This window comes from Somniosus microcephalus, chromosome 7 (assembly GCF_052327205.1).
Source record: "Somniosus microcephalus isolate GS21.2 chromosome 7, FLI_Smic_1.0, whole genome shotgun sequence".
Classification (NCBI taxonomy): Eukaryota; Metazoa; Chordata; class Chondrichthyes; order Squaliformes; family Somniosidae; genus Somniosus; species Somniosus microcephalus.
In genome coordinates, this window is record NC_140993.1 from 241534261 (window position 1) to 241553443 (window position 19183).

The 19183-nt window shown below is 50.4% G+C and overlaps 1 protein-coding gene across 5 annotated transcripts in view; it reads left to right on the top strand.

The window, feature by feature from the left end:
* The first annotated feature begins 11189 nt into the window (after positions 1–11189).
* The window catches only part of LOC147115189 (V-type proton ATPase subunit C 1-A-like), a 255177-nt gene continuing 247183 nt past the window's right edge, over positions 11190–19183 (top strand). For 3 of the 5 annotated variants that reach the window (XM_085993520.1, XM_085993518.1, XM_085993523.1), the window contains exon 1: positions 11581–11880. The gene's annotated coding sequence lies outside the window, so the exon portion shown is untranslated. Of the gene's footprint in view, positions 11266–11580; positions 11881–19183 lie in introns of those variants that run through there. The other 2 variants (XM_085993521.1, XM_085993522.1) reach the window with 1 other exon arrangement.

Consider the following 19183-nt stretch of genomic DNA (forward strand, 5'->3'; position numbering starts at 1 on the left):
CTCCCCTTATTAAGGGGGCGGGGCCTAGCGCAGTGCAACCTGGGGCCCAGCTGGGCCACCAGGAATTCGAGTGCCGGTAAAAGAGCCCGGCACTCGAGAGAAGTTCCGGGCCCACGGAGCGCAGCCGGCACTCTGCGGGGGGGAGGGGGGGCTGCTCAGGAGGCCGGGGATGGCAATGGGGGCAGGTGCTAGCAGGCAGCCAGCAACAAAAATGATCACCCGGCACTTCCCCTTTAATTTGCGCTGCCCAGGCCGCAGGTAGGCCCCCCTGAGCCTGTCAGACATAGAGTCCGGCGGTAAGTCAGGGGGCGCAACCGAAGATGCAGTGCCGTGGGGTGCTAACGGTTACAACGCCGCTAACCTCCCGCTGAATTTCGCGGGAGGCGTTGGCGGTGCCACGCCCAGGCACTAGTTGCTTTGCGCACCATTAGCACCCTCTTAGGGCGCTAACGGGAGGCGCAAAGCAACTGAATTTTTAGGCCTTAATGTCTAAATAAATATTGATAACAAACACATTGGGCCAAAAATTCAGGGGTTTAGCACCGGCCATTCCCGCTCGATTCAGGGGAAACAAATGGTGGCCACCACCGTACTTCCATCCGCTGTTGGTGGGTCCCGTGGCAGCGACCATTTTCAGCTGGGCGGCAGTGCTGCTGATGTCGGCACTCGCGAAAATTTTGTAGATTATGTAGATTGTGATGTCAGTGAGTGTGCAACACTCACTTGATGCCTGATTTTTTTAATTTGTTAATGGGATGTGGGCGTCACTGGCAAGGCCAGCATTAATTGCCCATCCCTAGTTGCCCTTGAGAAGGTGGTGGTGAGCCCCCTCCTTGAACCGCTGTAGTCCGTGTGGTGAAGGTACTCCCATAGTGCTGTTAGGGAGGGAGTTCCAGGATTTTGACCCAGTGATGATGAAGGAACGGCGATATACTTCCAAGTCATGATGGAGTGTGACTTGGAGGGGAACTTGGAGGCGGTGGTGTTCCCATGCACCTGCTGCCCTTGTCCTTCCAGGTGGTAGAGGTCATGGATTTGGGAGGTGCTGCTGAAGAAGCCTTGGCGAGTTGCTGCAGTGCATCTTGTAGATGGTACACACTGCAGCCACGGTACGCCGGCGGTGGAGGGAGTGAATGTTTAAGGTGGTGGATGGGGTGCCAATCAAGTGGGCTGCTTTGTCTTGGATGGTGTTGAACTTCTTGAGTGTTGTTGGAGCTATACTCATCCTGCTAAGTGGAGAGTATTCCCTCACACTCCTAACTTGTGCCTTGTAGATGATGGAAAGGCTTTGGGGAGTCAGGAGGTGAGACACTCGCCACAGAATGCCTAGCCTCTGACCTCCCTTGTTGCCACAGTATTTCTGTGGCTGGTCCAGTTAAGTTTCGGGTCAATGGTGACCCCCAGGATATTGATGGTGGGGGATTCGGTGATGGTAATGCTGTTGAATGTCAAGGGGCGGTGGCTAGGCTCTTGCTTGTTGATGATGGTCATTGCCTGTGTAGCTTTTAAAATCTCTTCAGAATAATTTGCCTGTGATTACACAAACCACTCTGGGTACAGGTATATTTTGTATCAGTAAAACAGGTTTATTAAGCATTAAGCATCCAGTACAAAGAAGTAATACTTAACAAGAAGATAGTCGCAGTCTGTTCATTGAACCCCGGCATTCCTTCCAAGTGACTGTTTAACTCTTGCTGTGTTCTGTTGACTGAAGCTTCTCATCCTCTGGTTTTGCGCTGCTTTCAGTGTTCAATAGCTGTTCCTTTTATACCTTTTTTTCCCTTTCAAAAATACATAGCAACTTGCAGCTGCTTGGGCTATCTCACCATTCTGACCTTCACAAGTACGGTCTATGATTTCCTCCCCTTTTCTGCTGTGAGCTTTACTATGAGAACTTTTACATCTTTTGTCTTTCCCATAGCCCATTAACTAGACTGGTCTGAAACTTCAATGATAAGGGATATTAGGTATTGAAAACCCTCGATCTTGCTTTGAGACTTAATTAATGTTTTGTCCTTCACTGTCTTTTTGTTTTTAACATAACAAAAAATCTACACTACCTCAGCACTATTCTCGGAGTTAACATAATGTTGGCTTAATTTTACCATCATGCTTTGGTCTCAGCCATTCGCCATTTTATACAGGCTTTTAACATACAATTTCACATATTATAGTTATATACTAATGGTTATAGAATCTTAATAATGTTTACTAAATCCTACAGGTACACTCTATCCTACAGATCCCTACCTTGAGGGCGAGACATTTTGCTGACCCCTCAAAACTAAAATCTTACATATGGATTTGTTCTCCCACATTTATGTACAGTAACTCTAAGATATTCTGTGTTCTGATGACATTTAAACATGATCGGGTTTTGTACGTTGGGTGTCTCAGGTAGCAGGTGTAAACTAGTAAGCATATCAATACTACAAGTTGGGTGATGACCAGTACATGGGAAATTATCCTAATCCAAGGAGGAAATTCCATGTTTGTCCCTATGTTGTATTATCAGTCCTAACAATTTTTGACTCCCTACCTTGTGGCATTTGTGTTTAACTGGGTAGATCATAATCAAACTTCTGATCTTACATAGTTCTGCATCATCATAATAACTGGATAGCTGATAAGTGTTTATTAGTGACCCAAATGGAGAGACGTCCCTTATTGATGGTCTGAAGGTTTTCCCTAGTTTGCTCAATCAGCCAATTCCCGTACATAGCGCATACGTCATTATGGGCTGCCTGATCAGAGGCATTTCTGTTTTCTCTAATCAGAGCATTAATTCTTTTGGCAAGATCCTCTATCTCGTGTATGATGTCCCGCAGGTGTATGGTCATTACCTGATCCTCCCTTAGCTCCTCGCGTTCTATGCTGTTTTCCTTACTGAGTATCTCCTTCAAATCTTCCCTTACCATTTGTACTTGTCTCTGTAAATCTGCGGAGTCCATTGAGTTAACTATTGAGGTTACTGTGTTGAAACCCGTGAGCCCATCATTTATCAATCCTCTTCTTTGCCTACTCTTTCCCTGGCTTTTCTCTTGATTGGTATTAAGCTCATGGCGGAAGGCCCCTTCTGTTTTTTCTATGCTTGTCGACAAAGTCGCCTTTTCCCAGTATTGGCTAAAAACCTGCTGCAGCATTCCTTGAGTTAATTTTGCTGTTTTGTTAGAGCACCACTTTGGTAGTATTAGGTCTGTTAAATTGAGGATAACAGAGGCCACTTCGATGATACTCTGCTTTATAGGTAGGGATAATTACAAGACCATTCCCAGGTCCTGGTTTTAAGTAGGGGCATTGTTTCTCGAGTACTCCCTCTTGGGTTTCTGAATGGTTTGTTTTCTCATAGGGTGTGAGCCTAACACTATAGAAATACCCATCCTCCCTTACACATCCGGTTATCCCATTTTTGAATTCTACTATGCTTATTCTCGGGGTCCTTATAATTTCCCCAACGTTTAAAGGTTGTCATAAAGGGTTCATTCCCTGCTGAGGTAATCTTTATATTAACTTCTGGGATATGAGACCAATCATCACTCTGATTTTTAAGGTCCGAGATAATATTTGACCCAATACAAGAATACTGACCGGTGTGTTTCCTACACCACCGAGGCCAACATAATTGTACGTATTCCTTGCTCTCAGAAGCTACTGGGCCCTGGTTTGATTCTTGTACCTGTTCCCAGATTGCATTATTTTTCTTCAGGAATTTCCACACATTTGGACCTTTGCTGTCTCCTATCCCGCACCTGATACACACACCATATCCTTCTTTTATTTCCCAACTATACACCTTTTCTTGTAATGTACCACAACCCGTCACATATGTTGTTGTTACATTGGCCCAGAAATTCGGGTCGGGGGCTTCCCGCGGGTGCAAGCCCCCGTCCTGCACTTACCTAGCGCGCTGGCTGTTGAGCTGTGGGTCTACGTGGGATTCCGATCCTGGGCCTCCTCCAACTGCTGGCACGCAGTGCTTGCGTATCCCAGGGGCGCAGTTAGTTCGATGCATCCCCTGGGATCACATGGGCCATGGAGAGCCAATGGTAGCAGGCAATGCTTCATTCATAAGTTTGACAGGAAGAGTTGTCAAACCTGTAAATACTATAAGCCCCAAAACATCACTAAAACTTCAAATAATTTTTTTTTAAATCACATTTTAAAAATAACTATATATAAAATAACAATTTTAAACAATAATTTAAATTTTTGAAAAAATTTATTACATTTTCTAACAGGGCTAAAAATAAACTTACCTTTCTTTAAAGTATTTAAAAATAATAAACTTGTGGAAAAAATGTTTTAATTTTAATTAATTCACCACTTACCTTGTTAAAAGCAGGCCTTGCGCCTGCTTTATACATGTGTAACTCCTGGAGACTTACCCTCCCGGAGAAACCTGGAAAACACGCGTTCCACCTCTGAACCCCTTCTTTCAGGGGAATGGAAGTTCCGGTTTCCCGCGCATGCGCAGTGCATGCACAAAACCGGCATTTCCATTGGGCCTACGGGTGAGTACCGAATTTCTGGGCCAGTATCTTTTGTGCTGTTTCTGATCCAAACCGGAAAATCCCCCCCATATGTCTCAGATGAACTACTATGGTTCTTTGATTGTTTACGTCTGCCAATAATTTGAGATTCCGTTCCATAGATGGGGAGTGGAGCACATTCACCTCCTTGTTCCAGTGTACAGATGTTGATGGTAAAGTCAAAAGTTTTTGTTACCTCCATAGAGCTCGCTGCACATCCAATCATCAATATCAGTATACAGAGCCACATCTTTAACCTGTGGGTAGACCAAAATGTAACATTTTAATTCTTAACAGTTTTCATCCGATTGATATGGAACCATTTTAGTTTAGGTTCTCCCTTCGGACCATATGGCACATTCAGTAGATACACAGCTGGATTTAATTTATCTACTGTCGTAAAACCACCAATGAACTCCTGTACAAATGAATAACTGTCTTTAAAGCAATGTTATAGCACCTATGTCCGTTTGTTGAGTGTAAACAAGCTTTCTGTAAAAACCCTGAAACAACACAATGACGTCATCACGTTGGTCACGTGGTGCCCCGAGTGGCGGGAAACGTGATGACGTCATGACGTCAGAGGTGGGAGGTTCTGAGTTCCAAGCTACTGTATAGACCTGTTTGCTGTTGCTCCTGCATGTTTTTGTTTTGTTCACCAGTTTAATTAAATTTGGTTAATTTACTGAACTGACTCGACCTCAGTGATTTAGATAGGAATCCATTGATTCCTACATTGGTGACCCCGAAGCTTCACGGACGATTTTCGCGGAGGCAAGCTCGAGAACAAGATGGATGTAAATGCAGCGAGTTTGAACCTCCCTCAATTTTGGGAACAACAGGCAGCCTCCTGGTTCGTTCAAGCGGAGGCTCAGTTCCAACTGCGAAACATAGTGCTGGATCAGACCCGTTACCTTTATGTGGTCTCCGCACTGGACAGCTCGACGGCTTCCCGCATTATCAGCCTGCTGGAGACCCCGCCCGTGGAGAACAAGTACGAAATGCTCAAGGCGCGCCTCATGCAAGTATTTGGTCTCACAAAGGCGGAGCGCGCACGACACTTGCTCGCACTCCCCGGGTTAGGCGATGCTAAGCCTTCCGAGTTGATGAGCCACATGCTCACCCTCCTCGGGTCTGAGCCACAGTGTTTTATATTTTGTGAACTGTTCCTGAGCCAGCTCCCTGAGCAGGTACAAGCAGCCCTGGCCAGGTCGATGGCTACGGACGGTGTGGCGCTCACGGCCGAAGCCGACACCATTTACGCGGTGATGCAACAGTATTGTGCCACCTCAACGCGCCCCGCCTCCAAGAACCCCGCCTCGGCACCTCCACAGACCGGCCTTTGCTACTACCACGCCCGTTTCGGTCAGAAAGCCAGATGCTGCCGACCCCTGTGTAAATTCGTGCCGCCGGCACCGAGAAAGCAGCAACACCGATTGCGCGACCAGAAGGGAAGCCCCGAGGTCGGTTTCGCCTCCACAATGACAGTTGGTGATTCCGGGAAATTGTTGTACATCACCGACTCCATTGTGGGCTGGCGTTTCTTATGCGACACGGGCACTCAGTGCAGCATCCTCCCCGCTTCGGTTCTCGACGTCCGATCTGGGCGGCGCGGTTCTCCGCTACAGGCCACCAATGGCAGCGCCATCCGTACGTACGGGAAGTGGCGTATCCGATTGTGTCTCGGCGGCCAACTCTTCCACTGGGAGTTTATCACCACCACGATACCACTGGCAATCCTTGGAGCCGATTTTTTCTGCACGCATGACCTACTGGTCGATGTACGTAATCGCCGTCTGATCCATGCCGCCTCACGAGCCCCCATCCCCTGTTTTCGGGGCTCCGGCGCGACCCGCGCGATTACCTGCACCGAGTCGCCGCCCGACGAGTTCGCCCGCCTGCTCATGGAATTTCCGGAGCTCGCTCGACCCACTTTCTCTGCGACGACCGCCAAACACGGTGTTGAACACCACATCGCGATGACCGGCCCCCCGGTTTACGCCCGGGCTCGGCGATTAGAGGCCAGTAAACTCGAGGCCGCGAAGGTGGAATTCGCCACTATGGAGCGGTTGGGCATCGTTCGCCGATCTGATAGTCCCTGGTCGTCTCCGCTACACATCATGCCAAAGCCCGGTGGTGGGTGGCGGCCCTGTGGTGATTATCGGCACCTCAACGAGGTCACAACTCCAGACCGGTACCCGATACCGTATATTCAAGATTTTTCCGCCCATTTGGTCGGCACGTCGTGGTTCTCCAAGATCGACCTCGTCCACAGGTACCACCAGGTGCCCGTCCACCCTCAGGATGTCCAGAAAACGGCGGTCATTACCCCATTTGGCCTTTTTGAATTTTTACAGATGCCTTTCGGGCTTAAAAATGCGGTGCAGGCGTTCCAACGCCTCATGGATTCGGTGCTCCGGGATCTCAGATTCCTTTTCGTGTACCTCGATGACATCCTCGTCGCCAGCGCGTCAAAGGAAGAACACCTACGTCACCTGCGCGTCCTTTTCCGCCATCTCCAGGAGCATGGCCTTATAGTTAACCCAAACAAGTGCCAATTTGGACTGAGGCAGATCGATTTTCTGGGCCACCGCATCACCGCGGAAGGGGCACTGCCACTCAGGGCGAAAGTGGCAGCCGTCGCTGCGTTCCCGCGGCCGCAATCCGTCAAGGCGCTCCAAGAATTCCTCGGCATGGTAAACTTTTACCATCGCTTTGTCCCCCGGGCTGCCCAGCTCATGCGGCCGCTCTACGAGGCACTCCGAGGGACACCGGGGAAAGAACCGGTGATCTGGTCGTCGGTCATGGACCGCGCATTTGGGGACACGAAGGAGGCCCTCGCCAATGCGACGATGTTAGCGCACCCGCTGCCCAGCGCCACCATCGCGCTCACGACAAATGCGTCGGACTACGCCGTCGGTGCCGTGCAAGAGCAATGGGTTGACGGGGCATGGCAACCGCTGGTGTTTTTTAGCCGCCAGTTACGTAGTAACGAACATAGCTATAGCACATTTGACCGAGAGCTGTTGGCGTTGTTCCTGGCCATCCGCCACTTTCGTTTTTTATTGGAAGGACGCCAATTCGTCGCTTTCGTGGATCACAAGCCCCTGACGTTTGCCATGGCCAAGACGACTGAGCCGTGGTCGGCCCGACAGCAACGGCAACTCACTTTCATCTCCGAGTTTATCACCGACATCCGTCATGTGGCCGGCAAGGACAACGTGGTTGCCAACTGCCTTTCGCGTGCGGCCGTCCAACTGGGTCTCGACTATTCACTAATGGCGGTCGACCAAGCGGCTGACCCGGAGACGCACGCTTTCCGTTCTGATTCGTCCGGCCTGCGGCCAGTGGACGTACTTTTCCACTCAGACGGCACATCCTTGCTCTGCGATGTCTCCCTGGGAGACCCACGCCCGATCGTTCCGTCATCCTGGTGCAGGAAAGTCTTCGATATCATGCACAACCTCGCCCACCCGGGTGTGCGGGCTTCACAGAAGTTGTTAGCATCCAAGTTTGTCTGGAGGGGAATGCGAAATGATGTGCGCGACTGGGCCAACACCTGTGTCGTGTGCCAGAGAGTGAAGGTGCAGCGCCACGTTAAAGCTCCTGTCGCCATTTTCGAGGTACCGGAGCGGTGATTCGATCATGTTCATATCGACCTCGTGCGCCCACTACCACCGTCACAAGGGTTCACGCATCTGCTGATGATCGTCGACTGTACCACCAGATGGCCGGAGGCCATTCCATTGACGTCCACCAGCTCCGCGGACGTCGCCCGGGCTTTTCTTTTGTCCTGGGTTGCCCGTTTTGGCGTGCTGTCGGACATTTCATCGGACCACGGGCCACAGTTCTCCTCTGCTTTGTGGAACGCCGTGGCTTCAGAATTGGGCGCCAAGCTCCATCGCACCACGGCTTACCACCCGCAGGCCAATGGGTTATGCGAACGCTTCCATCGTTCTCTGAAGGCATCGCTGCGGGCTACCCTCCAAGGGACCGCGTGGATGGATAAGTTGCCATGGGTAATGCTCAGGTTGCGCACGGCGCCTAAAGAGGGCCTGCAGGCGTCGGCCGCCGAACTGGCCTAAGGCCAGCCGCTCAGGGTCCCCGACGAGTTTCTCCCGTCGCCGACGCGTCCGTGGTCCGCCACTGAACAACTGGAGGCTCGCCGAGCCGCGGCGCACGCTTTCCGGCCCATTCCGACTTCACAGCATGGACTGCCTGCGTCACATGTTCCGCCAACGCTCATGAGGGTTAAATTCGTTTTTGTACGGCACGATGCCCACCGTAGTCCCCTCATGCCTCCATACACGGGCCCCTTCCGGGTACTGAAGGCGGGCACCAAGAGTTTTCTGGTAGACGTCGGTGGGACACCCGACTACATTTCCGTGGACCGCCTCAAGGCTGCACACCTGGACCTCGGCCAACCAGTCGAAACAGCGCAGCCGCCGCATTGTGGGCGACTGCCCGCGGCCGCTACGCCTGGCCCATCGGCCCCGCGACCCAGCTCCTCTCCTGCACCATCCATTCCTCTCCGGGAATATCGGAGTCACTCCGACAGGGTTGTCCGACCTCCTCTGCGATTGACTTTGATGATTAAAGACACTTCTGGGGGGCGCATGTGGTAAAACCACCAATGAACTCCTGTACAAATGAATAACTGTCTTTAAAGCAATGTCACTGCACCTATGTCCGTTTGCTGAGTGTAAACAAGCTTTCTGTAAAAACCCTGAAACAACGCGATGACGTCATCACGTTGGTCACGTGGTGCCCCGAGTGGCGGGAAACGTGATGACGTCATGACGTCAGAGGTGGGAGGTTCTGAGTTCAGACCTCGTGGAACAAGCTACTGTATAGACCTGTTTGCTGTTGCTCCTGCATGTTTTTGTTTTGTTCACCAGTTTAATTAAATTTGGTTAATTTACTGAACTGACTCGACCTCAGTGATTTAGATAGGAATCCGTTGATTCCTACACTACTGTGGTATGAGGGCTCGTCCATTTTACCTTGAATTAGTGTTTTTTTGAAGTGAAATTTTGTAACATTACCTGGTCCCCAATCTCATACTCAAATGGTTTTACCCTCTTATCATAATATCGCTTGATTTGTTCACGCGATTTGCCTGTGTTAATGGCCACCAGCCTGTTCACCTTGTCCATATAATCTATCAAGGCTTGTATCCATTTTTGGCTACAGGGTTGCAACGTTAATGGTGTGTTATTTTCCAATATTATGTGTCCTGGTATCCGCATTTGTCTCCCAGTCATAGCCTCATATGGACTTACCCTCGTAGTCCCATGTGGGGTAGAATGTATTGCCATCAAACATAAGGGCAACCTGTCAGTCCACTGAGTGGGGTGTTCTGTACACAGCTTCTGCAGCATTGTTTTTAGAGTTCGATTCCCCCTCTCCACAATCCCTGGTGATTGTGGATGGTGCACAATGTGCAATTTAGGTTTTATCTGTAACATTTCTTGTAGGGTTGTGAAAACTGCCCCCGTGAAGTGTGGACCCTGATCATTATCCAATTGTAATGGTAATCCCCACCTACAGAACACCTCACTCAGGAGAATTTGGGCAGCAGTGCGCGCTTTAATGTTTCTTGTGGGAAACGCCTCGATCCATTTAGTGAATTGATCAATTACCACGAGCGCGTACTCGTAGTTACCCTTGGATTTTGTTAGCGGGCGAATAAAGTCAATCTGTAGGTGTGTCCACGGTCCCACAGGAGGGGACTGTGACCTAAGCAAGGCACGATTAAAACACGAAGGAGGGTTTGTTTGTAGGCAGGGCAGGCAGCGATTAACATATTGCTCCACATGCTGCTCCATTTCAGGCCACCAGCAAATGGGTAATAACTTTTGTAGTGTAGTGGCCGCTGAGTAATGTCCCGCCGTCAGGTGAGAATGGAAGAGGGCTAGAATTTCTTCCTTCAACTGAGGAGGAATATAAACTACTAAGTCTCCCTCTTTATTTTTAACCATAAGCAGGGGAGGGTTTTTATCCGCACCATGTTGTACTACAGTTGCGTTTGCCCATGGGGTGGGTGCTGGTAGTGGGCGTCCCTGTTCATGCCAGGCTATTACTTGCGCATAGGGAGCGTGTGAATCCTGTAGGGCCAAAAGATCAATGGGTTTAGTTTTAGTTACCGCCCTCACTATGGGTATCTGAGTGTCATTCATCACCCACCAAGGCAATAGACAGCCGTTCTTGGCAGCTTCCTTAGCAAGGCGATCGGCTGCCTGGTTACCTCGGGAGTGGGGAGATGAATCTTTCTGATGGGCTGCTACCTTTCCTACATGACAAGGAGCGACTCGCTCCTGGAGCTCTTTCCATAGCTCACAGAGGAGACCAGAATGTAATAAAGATTTACCATCTGATGAGCAAAACTCATTTGTATGATATAGGGGAAGGGCCATAACTGCATTACAGACGTAACTGCTGTCGGACCAGGTATTAGTTTCATCCGTAGTCGTATCGTGAGCGGCGATAATTACAGCAATTAGTTCTGTTTGTTGGGAGGAGTGGGCAGGAACCTGGAATCCTACTGACCAATCGGGAGCGTCCATATCAATGAGGGCACCTCCAGTTCTAGGATGGCTGTCTACATAGTATGACGATCCGTCTACGTACACATTTCGAGCTCTAGGTATGGCATTGACCTTTACTGGGTTTGGTTCCATATCTAGGGCTGGTAATGGACACTGGTGTGGGCTTCTCTCACAGGCGAGCATAAGAGGTAAGTTCATTTAGGAGTAATGTCCAGGTCTCGCTGTAACAATTCAAGTGTCCATTTACTGATTCGCTGAGAGGACACCTTAGTCTCACTTGATTTTAGGGGCATGTGTGGCGAATGCAAAATCACTTTCTGCAGTCCGGTGATGTAAGTAAAATGATTGACTACCCAAAATGTGGCCAACAGGTGGCGCTCGCATGCTGAGAATGTGCTTTCTACCCCTGGTAAGATACGTGAGGCTTATGCGATGGGGCGCAGTGTCTCGCTGATTGCTTGGGTCTGACTTAAAACGGCAGTTAGGCTGGTAGGGGTGGAGCCTACTTCAAGATGGAAGGGCTGGCTGTGATCTGGGATAATGAGGGCTTGTTTCAAAGCACTAACTGCTGCAGTATGGTGGTCTTCCCAAACGGATTGTATCTCTTCCGCATCGCCCTTTAAAAGATCATACAAAGGTTTAGCCAAGTCTGCAAAGTTCGGAATAAATTTTGCTGATATCCAACTAAGCCTAAAAAGGGTCACAGTGCGGTCTTTGAAACTGGCAATGGGAGTCTCTGAATAGTCGCTACCTTTTGGTGGTCCGGACTGAGGCCGGTCGCTGAAATCTTTACTCCCAGAAAGGTAACCTCATCTTTTGCCAGCTGAGCCTTTTTTGGATTTATTTTCAGCCCTGCCTTCTGTACTAACCCTATCAACTCATCTAGAAGTTCTAGGTGTTCCTCCATTGTTACGGTAGCCAGGATCAGGTCGTCAACATACTGTAGAAGGGCTGATGGTTTAGAAAAGTCTTTAACTGCTCATGCCATATACTGATGAAAGATTGATGGTGAGCTATGAAACCCTTGCGGTAAACACGTAAATGTGTAACCCTGCCCCTCAAACGTGAAAGCAAATTTGTACTGGTCCTCCTGAGCAACTGGGATACTCCAAAAACCATTCGCTATGTCTAGGGGTAGGGAAGACCGTAGCTTTGGGGGGTACGGATGTCAGTAGCGAAGGGGCTTGACTGTTGGATTTTGAAGTGGGAAAGCTTTGTTTAGGGCTCGGTAATCAATAGTAAGCCTCCAGGATTCATCTGGCTTCCTAACCGGCCATGCAGGGGAATTGGTGGTAAATGAACCTTTGCACACTACTCCCTGCTCTTCTAATGAGGCAATGACTGTTCGCGAATACGGAGTACTCTCCTGGGGAATCGGGTATTGTTTACATGCGCGATGGGGTGGACCATTAATTCGCGTTTGCCCTTCCATTCTCCCGCAGTCGTGTTTAGACTTAACAAAGGCTGCTGCGTGTTTAGTCACTAAGGAGTTAACAGCAGGCAGGGAATGTGTCAGCAGTGCTATCTGCTCAGGCTTCTTTATAGCAAACACCGAGTGGACATCTGAAATTTGCACTACATCTCCCAGTTTAGACTCAACCCACAAACAGTTCTGATTGTAATCTATAATGGCTGTCATTCCTCATAGGGTGTCATTGCCAAGTATTTCCATTTTGTTGATCATACACATATATAACAGATGTGATTTTTATGGGGAAGGTCTCAAGGGAAATACTAACTTCCTCTCCTGGATATGCTGGTGCCTGTGTGCCGGTGACTCCTGTTATTACGAAGCTACTTGATGTGCCTCAATAAATCCGAGACTCAATGTTAGCGGAACAAAACAAGGCTTTTATTAACTTAGAAGGTAACACACAGTGGAGAGGTATCTTCCATCCAGAGGTCTGCTGTACTGGATGTGAGGCAGGCTGGGCCTGCTTACATAGGGGCCAGGTATGGGCGGAGCCCTACACACAATACAATACAATGGTGAGGAAACGGAACTGAGGTAAGGGAAATGAAACCAAGCCACAGTCACAGGCAGAGAATACCGATGAGTGATGAATGGCATATTTCATCACATTCACCCCTTCTATAGATTTAGTCTGTTCGGGGGTTTGATAGTCCTCTGTGACCGACGTGGCTGTTGTGGTGCCGCGGGTGTCGGCTGGGTGTCCCCGGTGGCCTCCTGGGTCTCTGCCGGGGGTGCCACCAGGGTTGTTGAAGGGGTAGTTGGTGGGGGTACCGTTGGTCGATGTTCTTCCGGGGGTGATGAAAGAGTAGTGGGTGGGTAAGAGTTGCTGTGATCGTTGTTGCTGCTGTTGTCGTGGCTGTTGTCGTTACTGGCTGGGGCGACGTCTTTTATAGACACGGTGTCCTCCCTTCCGTCGGCGTGCCGGACATACGCGTATTGGGGGTTGGCGTGGAGTAGGTGCACTGACTCCATGAGAGGGTCCCTCTTGTGGCCCCTCACATGCCTTCGCGCGAATACCAGACCTGGGTTGGAGAGCCATGACGGCATGGATACGCCTGAGGTGGATTTCCGGGGAAAGACAAACATTCGCTCATGAGGCGTGGCATTAGTGGCAGTACACAATAGTGACCGTATCGAATGGAGCACATCTGGGAGGACTTCCTGCCAGCGGGAGATAGGGAGGCCCTTGGTCCTTAGAGCTAGAGTGACTGCTTTCCATACTGTCCCGTTCTCTCGCTCCACTTGACCATTACCCCGGGGGTTGTAGCTGGTGGTACGGCTCGTGGCGATCCCCCTGGACAGCATGTACTGGCGTAGCTCTTCACTCATGAAGGACGCCCCCCTATCTGTATGGATGTAGCTTGGCATACCGAACAGGCTGTTGAGGCATTTAATGACCGTGGCGCTGGGCATGTCTGGGCAGGGGAAGGCGAATGGGAAACGGGAGTATTCGTCCACAATGTTCAGGAAGTAAACATTGCGGTCGACGGACGGGAGGGGGCCCTTGAAATCTAAGCTGAGCCGCTCAAAGGGCCGTGTAGCTTTGATTAAGTGGGCTCTATCTGGGCGGTAGAACCGAGGCTTGCACTCAGCGCAAGTGCGGCAGTTCCTGGTCAGAGACCGAACTTCCTCAATCGAGTAGGGTAAGTTGCGGGACTTTATGAAGTGGAACAGCCGCATGACCCCTGGGTGGCAGAGGTCGTTGTGGAGGGTCTGTAGCCGATCCCCGGTGGCGCTGGCACACATCCCTCGTGAGAGGGCGTCGGGGGATTCGTTAAGGGCCCCTGGCCGGTAAATGATGTCATACTCGAAGGTGGAGAGCTCGATCCGCCACCTAAGAATCTTATCATTTTTAATCTTCCCCCTCTGTTTATTATTGAACATAAACGCTACCGACCGCTGGTTGGTAAGTAGGGTGAAGCGTTTGCCGGCTAGGTAGTGGCGCCAGTGGTGCACTGCCTCCACGATGGCTTGGGCCTCCTTTTCCACGGAGGAGTGTCTGATCTCGGGCCCTTGGAGGGTCCTCGAGAAGAAAGCTACGGGCCGCCCCGCCTGGTTGAGGGTGGCCGCCAAGGCAAAGTCAGACGCATCACTTTCCACTTGAAAGGGAGTGTTCTCGTCCACTGCCTGTAGCGTGGCCCGCTCAATATCCCGCTTAATGCTTTTGAAGGCGTGGGCCTCAGCAGAGAGCGGAAAAGAGGATGCTTTCAAGAGGGGGCGGGCTTTGTCAGAGTAGTTGGGGACCCATTGGGAATAATAAGAAAATAACCCCAGGCACCTTTTCAGGGCTTTGGGAGTGTTGGGCAGGGGCAGCTCCCGTAGGGGGCGCAATCGGTCGGGGTCTGGTCCGATTTCCCCATTCTCCACCACGCTGCCTAGTATGCAGAGGCGCGTGGTGTTGTAAATGCACTTGTCCTCGTTGTAGGTGAGGTTGAGTTTTTGTGCGGTTTTCAGGAACCTCTCGAGGTTCGAGTCGTGATCCTGCTGGTTGTGACCGCAGATGGTGACGTTGTCGAGGTAGGGGAATGTTGCCTGCAAGTGGTGGTCATCGACCATGCGGTCCATCTCCTTCTGGAAGACCGAGACCCCATTCGTCACCCCAAAGGGGACTCTGAGGAATTGGTAGAGGCGTCCGTTCGCCTCGAAGGCGGTGTACGGGCGGTCCTCTGGTCTGATAGGGAGCTGGTGGTACGCTGATTTGAGGTCGATGGTGGAGAACACCCGGTATTGGGCGATTTGGTTCACCATTTCTGATATGCGGGGTAGCGGGTAGGCGTCTAGTTGGGTGTACCTGTTGATCGTTTGGCTATAGTCGATCACCATCCGTTTCTTCTCGCTACCCCTTACCACCACCACTTGGGCGCGCCACGGGCTGTTGCTGCGTTCAATAATGCGCTCCTTCAGGAGCCTGTCTACCTCGGTCGCGATAAACCGCCTGTCCTCCCAGCTGTACCTCCTGCTTTTGGTCGCTATTGGCCGGCAGTTAGGGGTAAGGTTCGCGAATAGCGAAGGCGGCTTTACCTTCAGGGTAGCCAGACCGCACACTGTGAGGGGCGGCTGGGACCCACCATACTTGAGCGTGATGCTTTGGTGGTAGCACTGGAAATCCAGGCCCAAGATCACGCTCGCACATAGATTCTTCATGATTAGTACTTTAAAATTATCGTATACCGTTCCGTTAACGGACAATTGTACCGTGCAGTAACCCATAATGGTCGATGTCTGGGTTTTATCAGCCATAGAGATGGTACCCCGAGTAGGGACCACCTTTTGGGAGAGTTGTACCAGTTCAGGGTGGATAAAACTCTCCGTGCTTCCACTGTCAATTAAACATTTAACCCCGCACCCGTTTACCTCGATGTCCACCATTGATTTGGATAGCGGGTGCGGCCTGGTCTGGTCCACTGTGACCAATGCCACTGTAGGGCCCTGATCGAGACAAGGTGGCGTCCACGCTGTCTGCTCACAAGATGGCGGACCCCACGAGGTTGGGCAAGATGGCGTCCAAGATGGCCGCTCCCACGGCGCACACGCGGCGGTGGCGGGTTTTCCGGCGGGGTTCCCTCTGCACACCTTCCCGAAGTGCCCCTTCTTACCGCACTTAAAGCAGGTGGTGCCTTTCGCCGGGCACAGGTTTCTGGTGTGCTTCGGCTGCCCGCAGAAGTAGCAGTTGGGTCCACGACGCGTCGCGGCTGTCGTAGGGCTTCTGGGGGGAGAGCAGGGCCCTGACGGTGTCGGGCTGCCGGGCGGGGAAGATGCCTTCCAAGGTGGCGGCGTGGACGGCGCAGGCTGAAGAGTAGGCGTCCGAGTTTCTCTGGGCCACATCCAGGGATCGCGCTGTGTCCACAGCCTGTTTCAGGTCCAATCCCATTTTTTCCAGCAGTCTCTGCCGGATGTAAGTGGAGCTGAGGCCTGTGATAAAGGCATCGCGAACAAGCTCGTCAGTGTACACTGCGGCTTTTACATCTTGGCACTTGCAGTCTTTGCCAAGCGTTTTCAGGGTGCCTCGGAACTCATCCAGCGATTCCCCAGGTTGCTGTGCGCGAGTAGCGAGCAGATGCCTAGCATACACCTCATTCGTAGGCTGCTGGTAATGCGCCTTTAAGATGTCGCAGGCGGCCGGGTACGTGTCGGCGTCTTGGATGAGGGGGTAAACCCGGTGGCTTACCCAATTCCGCAGAATTCCGAGTTTCATACTTGCAGCGTCCGTAGCGCCTGTGACGGCTGCGGAATTGTCCAGGAAGAATTCCATACACATAAACCAGTGTCCAAAGCGTGCCGATGCGTCCGAAGCATGCTGGTCCAAATCCAAACGTTCGGGTTTCAAGAGTTGATCCATTGTGTTGAAAAGTAAGTTAATAAAATTGATGTGCCTCAATAAATCCGAGACTCAATGTTAGCGGAACAAAACAAGGCTTTTATTAACTTAGAAGGTAACACACAGTGGAGAGGTATCTTCCATCCAGAGGTCTGCTGTACTGGATGTGAGGCAGGCTGGGCCTGCTTACATAGGGGCCAGGTATGGGCGGAGCCCTACACACAATACAATACAATGGTGAGGAAACGGAACTGAGGTAAGGGAAATTAAACTGAAACCAAACCACAGTCACAGGCAGAGAATACCGATGAGTGATGAATGGCATATTTCATCACACTACTTTTGCCTATTTGAAGCTGGCGTTCAGGGTCTGGGGTATGCAGGATTGTAACAGATAAACCAGTGTCTATTAGCATAGTCTGATGTCGGCCCCCAGGCAGCAAAGCTGAGACCACTGGTCGACCATGGCCATCTTGTCTGAACCCCACTTCAGACCAGGCTGGTGGGGCCGGATCCTGTCATAATGGGCCGTTGGGTTGTTGGGACAATGGTGGGAGCGGGAATGATGAACTCATAGTTGGAGCCACGGGGCACCCCGACATCTGGGTTGATGCAAGAGTTTACATGAGCCTAGGGCGTCTATTTTACTTTCCATTGGCTTGGGTGAACGGGACGAACCATATTGCGAGTAATTATTATTATTCTTCCCACCTCCAGAGCCTGTCTGTCTAGGACCTCCGCAATCCTTTTGCAAAGTGTCCCACCTTGCCACAGTTATAACATATCAAGGGTTGCTTACGGGGTGGTGGGCCTGGGGTCCCTCTACTATATGCACTGGTGTCTCTGCTGTTGGTACCTGAACCTGAGTTTTAGTGTAGGCCCATGCAGTGTTAGCGTCTCTTAAAAGGTCTATCCATTGCGAGTTGTGGCTGACAGTGTGCCCTAAGGCTGCTCGCAGTGAGGCCTGAATATTCTTTAAGTATATTTTCTTAAATGCTGCCTCATTCTTCCCGTTTAAGACATTATCATTGGGGCGTGCCTGCATCATCTCATAAACAGTGTACAATCGATCCCCGAATACAGCAGGGGTCTCATGAGGCCCTTGTTGAGACTGGTTTAATTTCTGAACCAGATCAATAGTGTCCAAGCCCAGAGCTGTTTGTATTGTTGTGATTAAGTTATTCAGGGGGCTCCCCACATTAAAGGCCATAAAGGGCAGACTAGTTCGTAGGTCCGGGGTCAAGACAGACAGTGTAACATTTTTCATGTCACTTCCTCAAAATTAGGATGGTAATTCCAGAACCCCACTATACGTTAGCTCTGTGGGGCATGTTCGTGGGTTAACTGGTCCAAATTGCTGGACGCATGCCTGTAGATCTGCATAGTTCAGGGGCTGGGATTGTTCATAAGTACCCGCCCATAACATTCCCGGGTGAGCTGCCGCTGGTTGTGCTCCTGCTTGTGCCTGGTCACCGTCTGCAGCTGGTGGCGCGTTAGGAATCACCTGGGTACGAGTCAGAACATTAACTGGGGCTTTAAAGTGTGCAGGCTCATCCACCGAGGTTTCTATGATATTGTTATCAGCATAGGCTGCGGGCCTCTCAGCCAGGTCGATGTGGTATACGAAACGGAGGCCTTTTGTGAAGGGTGTAGTAAGGGAGGATATAGTTCGCCGCTGATCTCCTCGCATTGTTTATCATAACTCATGGGGGGGTCTACTCCCGTGACTGCCGCTATTACAGCCTGTTGTTTACCCAGCTGGTTTTCCAACTGTTGTATAGTAGCTTGTCTTTTTCTAATTTATCTAACTTGGTTTTATTATTTTCCATCTCTAGGAGGGTCTCTTTATCTTGCTCTACACAATACACTGCCGCATCGGCCATTAGCTGCACTGCCCTATCTGACTTCCATTGCTTCTCCTTAACTTGCTTCTCAATGAACGCAACAACGCCCTCAAAGGATACTCTCTTATCCTTTTTTAGACATTCTACTACTAACGTCTGTAACTGTGCATCCTTGCGCTTCTTCATTAACTTCGTTTTAAAATCTACAAAAAAATTCTCACTCGACATTCTGCTGTACATTAAAGAGACACTACCTGTTAGATAACCTAACTTTCCACAAGGACTTTCATAGAAAAACAGAAAAATTCAAGCAAAAATCCAAGTGCCTGCCTTATGCACAATAGACCTGGTTTCAGTTAATAGTCACAGCCCCACGTTGGGCGCCAATCTGTAGCTTTTAAAAGCTCTTTAGAATAATTTTTCTGTGACTACACAAACCACTCCGGGTCCAGGTATATTGTGCATCAGTA